General features: G+C 36.7%; 1 protein-coding gene across 17 annotated transcripts in view; it reads right to left on the bottom strand.

Annotated features, from left to right (window-relative positions):
- The window catches only part of MBNL1 (muscleblind like splicing regulator 1), a 180,335-nt gene that overhangs the window by 78,388 nt on the left and 86,930 nt on the right, over positions 1-15,017 (bottom strand). The window lies entirely within an intron of this gene.

Raw genomic sequence — 15,017 nt, forward strand, 5'->3', positions numbered from 1 at the left:
TTGTATGTATCTGAACAGTTTAACAGAAGAGTCCTACGGAAAAAAAAACACCTATATTTTAAATATTAAATATTTTAGTCATTAATTTAAAAATTATTTCTGAAATTTAAAAAACTTTTGTAAAATGTAATTCATATTACACTTCAAACTATAAATCTATAAATACGTTGATGTGTCCTGTAGCAAGAATATAAAAATATGTAGAAATTTCTCTAGGAAACAAAGGGTTGATATCTAAATTTAGATTTTCTAAAGTCTAAAGGGAAATAAACGTGGCTAACATTGCACTGCAAATACTTCTTATCCTTGTTAAAATTATACCATAGTATTAACTCGTAGGAAAATACTCCTTTCAGCATTTGAGAACTACAGGGAAATTTGAGTACTAGGTCTCTATTATCATAATTATTATTTATTTTTATGAATTCATTACCCAGGATGTTGTAAATATTTATGTGCATAATTCAGCGGTAATCAGTGGTGTTTATCTTGACTAACTGATAATCTACAGACTGCAGTGCATTTATGATTTCAATGGAATTAATCTTCAATTCTCTACACTTCATTGTGAGAAGAGCTATAAACAGATTGCCAAGAGGAGGCTTTTAGCATCGAAGCTTTACTTGAGGAAGAAAAGCAATTCCTTTGGGAGCAAACCTATCTTTATTCACTGCAGAGTATAAAACTACTCTCAAAAGAAGCTAATAACCTCAACTCCTTATAATATACATATTTAAAAGATATTTTCTTGGTCCAAGATATAAGAATAATAGACACTTTCCAAGAAATAACACGATGAAGTCAATTCTACTTTGTCCAAGGGAACGAGGATTACTCCCACTTCACAAGTCCTCTTTTGACTTAATAGAACACAAAGGATCTGGGCAGACGACGGGGTGGCAATCTGCCTTGCTAACAGTTGCAACATCCCTGAAGCCCTCCTCTATTTTTCCAATTATTTTTCCATGTTCAAATACACACTGAACCCTTCACTCTTGTTTGGTAAATTTTAATGTAGATTATTCCACAAGGAATACATCAATTTCACTTTCCTGGCAATCACACCCTGCCCGTTGTCAGCCGGCTTCCTTTGACTCCAATTTGACACCCTGGATTGAATGGTCATGCCACGTTAGGGAAATGCCAAGGCAAATCTGTCAGCTCTATGGGTTAAAGCCACTGTAGTGTGGCTACTTAATGATTCATAATAGAGCTGGGAAGTAGTCACTTGCAGTGCTGCTGGGAGATGCTGGTGGCTGACACTGATCACAGAAGGTGGTACAGATGTTTTCCAGCTGAAGATGCCTCAGAGCATTTTGTTTTCATCAGATCACTGCATGTACCCATTATCCAAAAATTGAAAGTGACCCTTCTCTATCCAACCCTCTCCTCTCTCTCTCACACACACACACACACACACACACACACACACACACACACACCTCTAAAACTAAAACTAAACATGTCTTTCATTGGACAAATATTGGGTAATTTTCAAATAATAAATCACTGTACATAGTAAATTTAAAATAAAAGCTGATTTTATAAGTGCTCTTCCTATAGCTGAGCTATTCTTCTCTAATTTACAGTTGTCTTTAAACTTAAATGTTTCTACAGAAGAAGAGATATAAGAGATCCTCATCTTTTAAAGTCTTTATATGTAAAAGATATATATTAAAGCATTTACACAAAAAATGACATGCCATTTAGAATTTGCGTTAAAACATGAGAGCCCACTGCCTATTCCCCCCTCCAAAAGCGGAAGGATAGAGGCAACAAGATTAACAAATATTGAAAATTGTTGACACAAAGATTACAGTATATTATTCTCTCCACTTCTGTATGTGTTTGAAAATCTTCACTTAAAAAACTTATTTAGAAATAAACATGGAGTTTTGCATTAAATCACCACTTTTCCTAAATCAACCAAATCATTTTAGTATCACTTTAGTCCATCTTTGCTACCTCAAAGTATTAGTGTCTACTAATCTGAAAACTATTACTTGACCATTAATTAAGGACAAATGCGATGATCTGTAAAGAAAATCTGTCTTAATTCACTATCCAAAATAACTGACATTACTAAGCAATTACTTTGATGTCCCTCATTTTCATAAGGAATGGTTAAACAACAAAGGGTGACTGACATTCAAAAGCTTGCTCACCTTCCTACTTGGCTCTGATATTTGTTTCTTCATTATGCCCACGTATTTAAATTTCAGTCTTGCACCTGTCATAATCTATCCTCCCAAAGCATCGGATTGCTACATTTCCAAAATATAATAAACTGAAAGATTCTTTCATTAATCTTCCAACATGGACCACTTAAAAGTAAGTGAAGCATTACAGCCTAATTCAGTTAAATTTTCCATAGCATCTACATTCAAATGGAAATGTATCTGCCAGCTTATTAGGTGCTGAGGATATTACATTATACTCTGCAGAGCTTGGCAAGATGACTCACACAGCAAAATAAGAAGAAAAATGGATTGAAACGGAATAAAATTAAGTGCTATAAAAATCAACTGGTAAAAAGTACACGTGATAAGAGATGTGTACTTTCTCTAAAAATTATGTTTTGAAATCAGAGATATATTGGTCTTTTAAGACCAGAATAAGATGCTTCTGATGGTAACTAAATTCAGGGCTGGAAAGTTGTTACTCAGTATTCAAATAGCAACAAATCCTCTGGCTAGGATTATAAACCTAGTTAACAGCTTTTATACTCCACTGTGATCACTGAAACTACTCTTCTTTTTTCTTTTTTAATTTTGTGGTTAATAAATAATTGTGGAATCTTAGAGTTGTAATAGAATTTAGAAATAGCATTAAGTCAACCGCCTAATTTTGTACATAAAGAAATGAAGGTTTGCTCACGGAATGTCAGTCTTGCCTTCCTCCTAGGTTGTAGCAAATTTAGCATTCTTTTACGTGTTTGTCCTGACACAGGCTGCTCTGTTATGCTTTTGTCCAAAAATTTACCTTCCTCCCTTCCCCCCCACCCCACTCTCTCTCTCTCTCTCTATATATATATACACACACATATATATCAATATCATATATATGTGATGAAGATATCTTCCTCTTTTAAGCTAATAGAATATCTCAGAAGAAAAAAAGTCCCTTGAAACTATCTTGGAATTTCCAGGGGAAAAAACTGCATAAATTTTCAGCCTTTTAAAAGATGTTTAACAGAACTGTATAATTAAAATGATGTAGCTCTGTTATGCCAACCTCAAGGCTATATCAGTTGTTCACAAACTGTTCTTAAGACAAAGTAAAATTAAGCAAAGGTTTCTCAATTCTATCTTCAAATTCTATTTCTATTTCCTTTAAAAAAAATTAACTGCTTAACATTACCAACTTAATCTCTAATAATATAGCTTTTTAGCAATCTCTATTTTAGGGAAGATAAACTGAGCTTAAAGGCTCAATTACATTCATCCAATTTGTGGTATCAAAATTTGAAAATGAAAGGCTTTAAGACATCAGAGAATGAAGGATGACAGTTTTAATACATGAGTTGTTTTGCCTTATCATGAAGCAACGTGAGAATAGCAAACATTCAACCATTTTATCTCTCTGTTTGCTGGGACTTGAAAAGTTAAGTCATCCAGTAATTTTTCACTAGTTAACCAAGTAATGAAAGGAACTACAAATCTATAAAATTTATCAGAAAATTGTTTGAGCTAATATACCCATTTTACTTTCAAAATTTACAAACTGTCAAATAGTACAGTTTTCGGATCACTCTTCAGAAAATTTATCTCAATACACATTTTACAGGTGTTAAGTTCACTAAAGATACGACATGTGTGTATTTAAAATCTCTGGCATAGTTAAATGCTTTCTAAATAAGCCACAACCGTCCTAAATTGGGTGGTATAGACTTCATGACTGGTGTCATCTAAAGAGCTTCCCAAAAGAGAGGCTTAGTTATAAAAGGCTGAACTCAGAGTGATGAAAGATAGCTCAGTGTTCAGACAGAGCAGTCCATTTCCATGGAGCTGCTAGCACATTTGTAGCCAAGGTCCTAACATGGTCTGCCCTTGATCTTTACTTACAGCTTCAAAAGTCATTATGCCAAGAAAAAGGTAGGACAAGACACAAAGTAACAAACTGGTTTCCTTTTCATCACTGTAGTAATGTCTACTTTCTGTTCTTTTGCAATCTCTCTCACCGCGTCTGACTGACTTTTTTTTTCCCCCCAAGTTGGAAGCTTTTATCAAAACTGGAAGTAACTGATTTAAAATATTTAATGGGAAGCTAAATCATGTTGGCAGGACTGGGTTTGGAAAATAGTCTAAAGTTATAAATATGTTCTGAATAAAATGTTTTAAAGATACTTAGGTTTTTAAATTTAAGTCTGTTCACTAATGGGTCATTCTGGGTCATAAATATATAATGCAGTTAAAGCTTTTGTTTCACAATTTAGAGGATATACCTGGTTAATATATCATCTGGGATGTCAGACAGGTTTCAACTTCCACATCAATTCTGAGTGGGTGAGTTTCTGGAGTGGTAGCAGGCATGTAATGAATTTATCCTTCGTGACCTCTGCCGTGCTGTACATATGCTAGACATGTCAAAGCATGCAGTGTTTTACTAGAAATGACAAAGGGTACATTGTCCCCTTGCAAGTGATCTCTCACTGAGATAACAAAAACACAAAGTTATTGTAAGCCCCACTATAGCTATATTGTACACAGATGTCTCTTGTTATAAGGAATTTTAAATATAAAATGCAGGCACTGCTACACAACGATGATGTTAGAGTCTCTACCAATTATATAACTTAAGTGATCAAATTAGAGAAAGAAGGTACTCTATTCCAGGAGCTGTACATGAAGAATAAGGGCATCTTTAATTTATAATATATTGTGGGAACAAAAAATTCACTTCACAGATATTCTCTCTACTGAAAAGGTTTTCATGCAACGTAGTTACTGGATCAACACAGCTTCTGTTCCCTGGGGCCATCAACTGCGTGATGGACGAATCTCGTTACTGACTGTGATTCAGAAAAAGCATGAAAAAGAATGAAACGTGAGGGCGATCTGATGAAGACTGTTATCTGTAAATGGGCAGAGGATCTGACATGTTTTTTTCAGTGCAAAGCATCTGGCACTTCAGGTATTTTAGGTGCTTGCTGAATATATTCGGTTAAAAACGGGTTGTAGCATTTAGACCCAATCTCTGGTTCTGATATTAACCAACTACAGGATGTGTACTCAAGCATTTAATTCTTAGTTTTCTCATCTCTAAAATGGGACTATCAATACTTGCCTCAGTGAGCAGTTTTACAGAATGAATGAGATCATGTAAGTGTAGTCACCTAGCTTGGCACCACGACGCCTGACATATAGTCAGCACTCGGTAAAAAATTGTTTTTAAAAAATGCTATAAATAGTTTAACACTGGGCTGAGACAGAAATTAATTTCACTGGGCTTATTCCTGTATCTACTTCCTTCATCCTCCTTTTCTTTGAAACTTACTGGTCTCCTATGAATATAGCTAGAAGAATTCTAACACCTCTGTTCAACTTATTGATAGTGGCACATCCCTACTAAATCCTTACCTCAACACCCTTTACCCTGTATCTGGTGGCTCAATCTATAAACTTAACATTGAGTTCTTAACATTTTAATAAAGATTAGGCTCTTAAAATGGACTTGAGGCCATGGGGAGGGGGAAGTATAAGCTGTGAGAAGTGAGAGAGTGGCATGGACATATATACACTACCAAACGTAGGGTGGATAGCTAGTGGGAAGCAGCCGCATAGCACAGGGAGAGCAGCTTGGTGGTTTGTGACCACCTAGAGGGGTGGGATAGGGAGGGAGGGAGGGAGACGCAAGAGGGAGGAGATATGGGGATATATGTATAGCTGATTCACTTTGTTATACAGCAGAAACTAACACACCATTGTAAAGCAATTATACTCCAATAAAGGTGTTAAAAAAAAAAAAGATTAGGCTCTTCGTGTATAAGGTATGTGTAAATTTCCATAATAATTTAAATTTATATCTCTCAATTCTACTACTAGAATTGAGTAGTAATATTAGTAATAACATATTTCAAAGTGAAGAAATACTAAATTTGTACACAAAAATGAAATCCTAAAACAAATGTATAACTCCAATATTGTAAACCATGACTGAAAAGGACTATCTTTTGTGGTTATGTTCCTACAGATTTAATCCTCATTCTGCTATTATTGGGTAAAAATATAGAATTTGTTATGGAACTTTGTCTATATAATTTGATACAAATTTCTATGGTTGTTTCCTTTCTCTCCACATTAATTTTTAAAATATGGGAACCGCACACATATATTAATTTAGACAATTCTACAGATTTGTTCATCCTATGAAATATTCTCTAAATTAGCACTCAGCAAAGCGCCAAAACATAATATTTACATATTTACCTATATCTATATAAAGGTAGCAATCTACATTTGAGAAATGAATAAATGCAATTAGCCCATGAGAAGGTTCACTCAACTACTTTTTAAAAAAAATTTAACTCTTAAGTGTCTACATCTATGGTTCTGAAGCAAGGGCAATTTTGCCCACCTGGGGACATGTGACAAGTTTGGTTGTCAGAACTGTTCGGTTGTTAGGGGGAAAGTGCTACTGGCATCTAGTGGGTAGAGTCCAGGGATGCTGCGAAGCCTCCCACAATACGCAGGACAGCCTCAGCCACAAATACTTAATCAGATCCAAATTGGTGGTAGTGCAGACGCTGAGAAACTCTGGTCTGCATAAAAGTCAATTAAATAACATGCCTTTCAGAAATCAAGTTGATGTCCTCTTTTGTGGCATTACCCTTGAAGGGAGAACTATGCTATCTGTCTGTAGGAGTTTCAAAAAAACGCAATGTGCAATTTTAAACGAATACAGCTAAGTAAGTTTCTTGAATCTATGTCATAGACTTGAAACATCTGCACAAGCAATCCCTAGTAATGCAACCTTGAGGCCCATTGATCCTGCCGTGGATCTGTGGTGCAGGGCGCACAGGGAAGTGAAATGTGAATGACGGGTGCTTGGTCAGGGCTGCTGAAATCTGCAAGTCAATCATGTGGAACTGGCCCAATAAACAAAAACATTACATCAATTATAAAACCTCCAGAATCACTGTCATGTTTTCATTGATTAATTCCCACTCATTTACTCAACTGAAAAGAGTTTTGCAGCAAGGAATAAAATGCTTTAAATGACATCCAGTCCCCTGCAAAGCCAGGTGTCTAATTATAGTGACTCATCCTTTCTGCTCTCTCTCTCTCTCTCCCTCTGTCTCTTTCTCTCTGTTACGCAGCAATATTAGCTGGAGAGACTACTAACTCTTTGCTGTAAGCAATACATTAAAAAAAAAAATTTAGATGTCCGTTATCTTAGGAGAGAATGTCTGAAAGAAAATAAAATTGGCTCTTGGGTAAGAGACATTGGTTGAGGTATAAATAATTTGGTTAACTTCTTAAATACACAATAATTACATACTCTGCCATTCATTCACTTTTACTCTTTGGGTTAGCTCCTATTATAACAATATCTAGTATCCCCAAATTAAAAATATTAAGATCTATCCTTACCATAGTCTTTTTCAGGACAAGATTACTAAAACACAAATCTGGTATCACTATCCCACCTAAGTAATTCAATAGTTGGCCCTAGCTCTTAAGTAAAGATTCAACTCTTGCGCTGAACTCACAAAGTCCTTCGTAACCTGGGTTTTAGCCTTCAGCCCTGTGCCTTCCCTTTTCTCATAACTGCCCGTTGGCAACTGCCACAGCAGTTACACCAAACTGCTAGCAGTTTCTGGAACATTCCATATTTTTTCATGTTTCTTTGACTCGAAACATATTGACGCTTTGGTCTCAAATGTGCTTTCTCTCTTTTTATCTGCCTCATTTACTCCTTGTCCTTATCCTTCAAATTACTACTGAAGCATCACTGGAACTCCTTAGGAAGCCTGCCCTGCCCCCCTCTCCTCCAGGATACTATGGACCTATACTGTGGATACAGGTCCACAGTATCCTGAGGACCTCCATCAGTGGGCCTATTCCACTGCATCTGATGATCTTCTCTGTCTCCTATGTGAGACTGGATTCTTTAAAAGTAAGAAGCGTCCTCTGGGAACACTCAGAGCCCCTGGCAGTGCCTGGTATAGAACAGACAAGAAATGTCGGTGACTCAATGGCTGGGTCAATGAATGGATGAATGATGGTAAGTTCACAGACTTGGGTATATGGGCTCCTTTCTCCACTTACAATAGTAACATTTTATCCTCTCCTTATATTCTAACCATCCTCAATTGTATACATCTTCTATAGTCAAGCTATCTCCTCACTGAAACCTTCAAAGTTCACCTTCAAAGTTCACCTGCTACCTAGTAGCTGTTTCATAAATATTTGATAAATGAACAAATCAAGAAATGAATTTTTTAAAATTATTAAGTAAAACTAATCCAAGGATAGGAGGATTTCAGTAAGGGCTGACTAACAAAAGGAGTGGATATGTGCAACTTATTTCCTTCTGGATTCAAGGGAAAAATGTGTATGAATACATCAACCTACTTGGGAAATCTACTTGAACGGCATATGGGTATCTATGACACTGGTATAACAATTTCTGCTGGGTTTGAAATTTTTCGAAATAAAATTTGGGGAGGAAAATACCAGCAATTATAATAAATGTAGAAGTACTTACAGAAGGGTCAACAGAGTGCTATGGAAGCCCCAAGGAGAACAAGAGAGGAAACCTAGTTAGGTCTGGGAGCAGAAGAGCCTACTTAGAGAAGACCTCACAGAAAGGGTGATTCCTGAGATGAATCTTGAAGGACAGAGAGGGATAAGGAAAGGGAGAAGGAGAGGAGATTCCAGGACGAGTGAATGACCTAGATGTCATAAGCAAGGAAGGATTTGTTTATATTGGATCCTATCAATTTTAAAAAGTTAAAATGTGTATCACTATTACGACCGATAATTACTGGATGGGTGTACGAGCTCAGCTATCACTAACTGCAACCATCAGGACTGGGATATGGATGTGGGGTTTTGTTGTGGTTTTGTCACGTTATGGTATAAACACCGGAGCTGCCTTCACTTCAAATAAATGTGGAAGATATACTGGAGGAGGGGAGACAAGTAACGGAATATTAATCTGACTATAGGCATAGGCCAAGGACCTAGCCAAGAAGTGTTAGGGCAAAGATACTAAAAAAAATGATAGAATAAGCGCATGAGAAACTAGAGATAATTAAACATTTGGAAATCATTAGGGCCCCAGCCCAGGTACTTGGTTGCCATGACAAAGCCAAAAGAATCAACTGAAAATTTGACAAGAAGGTATCCTGGGAGAAGCTGAACAAAGAGGAAAAAAGGCCAATGATTTCAAGAGGCAATAAGATTATAATTTTCTGTCTCTCTCGGGAATATGCTCTGAGTATTATTCTGCTTTGAGTCTTAGAGCGTGAGTCTGATCTGACTGCAAACGAAGCAAAGGTAGGTACTGTAAAACAGGGATGATGTATTTAATGTCCGAACCCTCTTCTAGCTTTTTAAATTCACCGTGAATCACTGAGGAATTTGCTATTTGAATAAAAGAAGAAGTCTGGAGCAAACAGCTATGCTCACGTGTAGCATCGCATTCACTAATACCAGTAGAGATGTCTAGAGCCATCCTTTATCTTTCATTTCATGCCTCCCTCAAATTCTAGAATGGAAATTTTGGTTTTGTGGAATGCTGACCCCCTCCAGGGGTGAGCTGGCCCCTGCTTGCACTGGCCAGCCATAGCTGACTGTGTACATCTCTTCTATAATCTACATTCAGTGACCTCACACTGGTGCTTGAAATCAGTCATGGCGTTAGTATTTCTACCACAGAAATCAGCAAACAGGACAAATCAAGGTGGCTTGTCGTTTTTTTCCCCTCTCAGGGGGCAGATTATTAAACATTTACCAGGATACCACTGGATCCATACATCCAATCTAGAGTCAGAAACCAACTAAGCATCTCATGATAAATAATAACTGAAAAAACTGAATATTATTTTAAATAAAAAATACATGAGACATGGAGAAAATTTTTGAAATTCAGTTCAGCAATCTGTTAGCAAGCAAATCAGTTGGGATTGCTCTAGGAAAACAAATGATTTGAAACTTTCAGTGTCATCTGTCCTCCCCAAGTGATGAGGTCAAGATATATACGGTTCCTGCTAATGCCAACTAAGAAGGAAGCAACAATCATGTCTTGCTTATACATGTAGCTGAAGTCAAATGATAGAACATGTGGACAAGTTTAAATTGTGTTATTCTGGGGAGATAAAGTTTGAATCTCCCGGGGAATAATTAGTTTTTGTTTATAAGTACTAAATGTAGTTTTTGAAAGAGTCAACATGTTTTCCCTTCAAGGAAAATTAACATATACAAAGTATTTGTTAATGTATGCTTAAGCAACTGATATCTTTCCATAAAATATGTATGCAGTAGTTTAAAGACCAGATGATACCTTTTATAATTCAGAGATTAACCAATATGGATCACTCAGTTCCTTTGATAGACAAGACAGCTCAACTAGTGCTTTCTCATGCAATCCATACACAGAAAAGAAGCAAAATATGTTCTATCACTATGAATAGAAGGAAAAATGAAAAAAGAAGAACGCCATCACTTAGACATCTCAATTAATTCTCTTCATCCCTGAGAGCAAAGGAAAGGTATCTATTTAAGAAGAAAACTAATTGAACTTGGATATTTAAAAGTGAATTAGATATATATTTTTTTCAAATAGCTTTTGCTGTCTTTTCTATCCTTTATTCTGACAAGTCACTTAAATCCCAAAAGGTAATTTTCATCTCTACTTTTCTCTTTAATCATTTGTCTTTTTTTTTTTTTTTTTCCATAAAACAGGCTTACACAATTCTTTTTTTTCTTTTGTTTTGGCTGAGCAGCATGTGGGACCTTAACTCCCCGACCAGGGATCTTACCCACACCCCCTGTGTTGAAAGTGTGGAGTCTTAACTACTGGACTGCCAGGGAAGTCCCAAGGCTTATACAGTTCTTAAGAAGCCAGTGATTGAACACTACACTTACTATCTTCAACACATCTATGTTTCAATATGAATAAATTTTAAAATATCTTTAATAAAATAGATCAGTAATAGATCAATGATAATGACATATTTATACATCATGAATAACCTTACATATGACTTTAAAGCTCCTTGAATCATAATTTTTTTTAAATAATTCTTTCTTTAGATACACATTGACTCTTCATGGGATGCCAGAAACTCACTGATTGATGTGGCATATGAAATTTAATACTCGAAAGTTAACAAATCCTTTTCTTTCTTAAATACAGCCTACATAAATACTCATTCCTTAATTAACACGTGCACACACGCGCGCACACATACACATCTCTATCTTCACTTTTAACTTCTCAAGTGTCTTCTGCTCTGTGGACCCTGGGGATCCCCATATTTCTAACTTCACTATGAATTCTCTTTGTTCCTCTGCCGTCACCCATATCTTGACATGCTGACCATGGGCCAACCTTATTTTTAACTCTGCATCTCACTGCTTTCTTCATTTTCTGTGATCTCATTGCAGCTCAGATTACCCTGATCAGTAATGTCACTCATTCATATGTCAGTCTCTAACCAGGACCTCTGGGAGTAGTAACATACAGAGGCAAGAAGAAGGTGGGAAAATGAAAGGCACCATTTGAGATTCAATTTCTCTGACACTGTCCTCTACATATCCTTCTCCTGTACCACACGCCCACCCCCGCCAAGAAAACACCACACGTACCCTGAGAAACCCTCGTGATCACATTACTGAAACAAAAGTAGTCTTTAAGCATTCCTCCCACATTCACTCTGGGTGACTTTCCTGCTCCCCCAAGGCTCCCTCTCAGAGATGGGAACTTAGTACCAAAGACAGTAGGTAAAAACTACCACTGTTTATGTTTATAGAACAATTATTATTTTCCATAGTCCTCATAGCAGTCACTTGACATCAAGGCAGATGCCACTACCTTATTTTAAAGGTAAGGAAACCAGCTTTGCGATGTGAAATGCCTGGCCAAGGATCACAGAATTAACGAGTAGCAGTGGTTTCAATGACAATCAGGGCTTCTGAAAACTGACCGGCCTCCTTCCTTGTATCACTTTTCGGGATATCAGATAATATCGCTCATCACATCTACCATTCCTGAGGGCCTCTATGAGCAAAGTGTTGTACTGGGCTCTCTACGAGCACATTCTCTCAGCAGCTTGCAAAGACAGACAAGGCATACTCTGTAATGCAGGAAGGCATGATCCCTGCTTAGAAAATGTGGAAAATGAAGCCCAAAAGCCTCATCAGTAGTAGACGGTGAATTGGGGGATAGAACCAGGCCTTCTCATTCCTTGTCTGTCTCCCTGCCATAGCACTCACTGCTCTGGGATTGCAAGCATGGTAATGTTACAGGGAAAATGTATGACTCTGCGTCAAAATACATTGGGGGAAATGTAAGAGTATACACATGCGCGTGTACATACACACACATACAATACACACGTACATACATATACACACCTCCTGTGGGATGGAGAACAAAAATAATTGTATTTTTATAATTTTTAAAAACTAAGAAGAAAATCATTTCTAAAACCAAGTTAATGTTCGGAAGGTTAGAGTAACATTACTGTATTCCACATAATTAATTTCGATTTTCCAGGTAGCATACACTTCCAGACACATGCCCCGTTGGATGGCTCCAGTTCTACCAGAGGAGGTATCATGAACAGCTGAACTTCTGACCCTTAAGAATCACAGAGAAAAGAGGAGAGGTATCTGTATAATATCTAAAAACAGGCCACCTTTTAAGGGTGTCCTTCGTCAGGCAAACCTGGATTACTAGTAGCTTCCTTAGCTGGCACAGATTCTATGGATATTCTAGGATTCCACTGTTTCTTTTAAGGAGCAGATACTGGAAAAGTTATCTTATAAAGGGTAAGAGGCTTACCTCACAACAGTTGAATGCTGTTGGTGACACATAAAAACTGAGAAGGACATTAAGTCTAATCAATCTCAGAAAAGAACAGAGTAATAAATTCTTTGGACAGTCTTTATATATAAAAAGTGTGCTGGGATATCTGATTATTTCAGTTTGAGACTATAAAAACTGCATCTGAGCATAATAAAACATAAGTCAGGGAGACTGTTATCGTTCTTAGCACCCATTTTAATAAATCAGAAAATGGTTTCACAAAACCACGAAAACTGATGCTTGCCTCTTGATTATCACCAGCCCACGCTGTTCTGCTGTACCAGATTACAAGGTATATCGTTCAACTGAGAGCAAAAAGTCTTTCCACTTCAACCAATTCTGGAATTCTTGCTGCTTCTCATGAGACACAAGTGTCATGAAATTGAAGCCAGAAGCAGTTTTGTATATATTAAAAAAAAAAAAAAAAAAAAAAGGCAGACTCTTTTTGTGCTTTGGTAGCTGCGTGGCCATAACGGTCACTCTTATTATTGCTGCTTATCAATTCACGTGGGTACAGGTACTATGTTAAAGGGACAAGCTCCGTGGTGACTCCCCCATATCTGGGGGTGACTCAAGCCAACACACGGCAAAAATACATGATATCTGGTGCTGCTTCTCCACTCTGTGCTTTTGATGAAATCTATCAGAATACTGAAATCGCCTGGAAGCCGACTAAATTCTTAGAAATAAAGTCATGTTAGTGACTACTTCTCATATTACACTGGTTTTGAAATACACATTCTTTAACAGAACAATAGGTGAATACTCACATTCTGTATATTAGTCTAAATTTTGGACTATATCTTATAACATAGATAGCCTGGCAGTGTCCCATCCTTTGCTCATTAATTAATGACTGCATTTTTCTAACTGAATGCTCATTTGACAAGGAAAGAAAATTAAATCTGGAAGAAACGTCTAATTCTATAGTCTTATAAACTTGTTTTTAAACTTCAAGTTATCTTAAATAAGTTAGTAAAAGTTTTAGTTTTTTTATGCTAAAACTAAAATGTGAATTTAGTCTCAATTTCTAAGATTATGAAATGCATAGTAATAAGCCAAAGTTTAAAATCTTTTGCTTCCTTTTATTCAGTGTCAAATTATATTCACTCTCTAATTGTTATTTTAGTTAAACATTTAAATATTTATGTCCTAATCACATAATCCTTGGGGTTTAAATTTATAAAGCAAAATTAAACTGGACGTAGGCTCTGCTCCAGGCATTTGCATATACAAACTCATTTAATCCTCACATGAACACTGTAAGATAAGGAATGTTATTGCCAAGTTCCCTGATGTAGTGTGAGATCAAGCTAGTACTTGAACCAAGGAAAGTCTCTATGATGCTATTTTGCCTCTCAGACACTTGGGCAGGGATGGAGTGTCATTCTTTTATTTTTTTTAATACTCTCATTTCGTTATTTGCTCACGCCTTCACTGGGTAAACATGTACTGAGCACCCAAATAAGTGCCAGGCTCTGGAGGAATAATAATAAATAATATAGGATTTATGCTTTTCAGTATGTTCCAAGTCTGGTGAGGGAAAGTAGACTTTTGATGAAATAATTAAAATCTACTCAGAAAAATGCTAAAATGACAGGTAAAAAACTTCTATAGAAGCAAAGACTTGGAGAGAACCATTCAAACACTCTGATTCTCAATGTCTGCGTCTGAGAAATGGGCATGAACAAGTATTTCTTTCTGAAAAGAAATAATTCTAAAACCATGAGTAAATTATGTGTCAACCTGATGCTAACTTCCACAGTAGACACATGCCCTGCTTCACTCTATAAATGAAGGACTTTGAGGCATTCACTTTCCACGTGGTAAAAAAATGTGAAATTACAGTGAAGCAGTTGAGAATATAACACTCCAAATTAAGAGATCTGCTTTATAACTTTAAAGAATGAAGGCACCGGGCTTCCCTGGTGGCGCCGTGGTTGCGCGTCCGCCTGCCGATGCAGGGGCACCGGGTTCGC

Source organism: Physeter macrocephalus, chromosome 1 (assembly GCF_002837175.3).
Source record: "Physeter macrocephalus isolate SW-GA chromosome 1, ASM283717v5, whole genome shotgun sequence".
Taxonomy (NCBI): Eukaryota; Metazoa; Chordata; class Mammalia; order Artiodactyla; family Physeteridae; genus Physeter; species Physeter macrocephalus.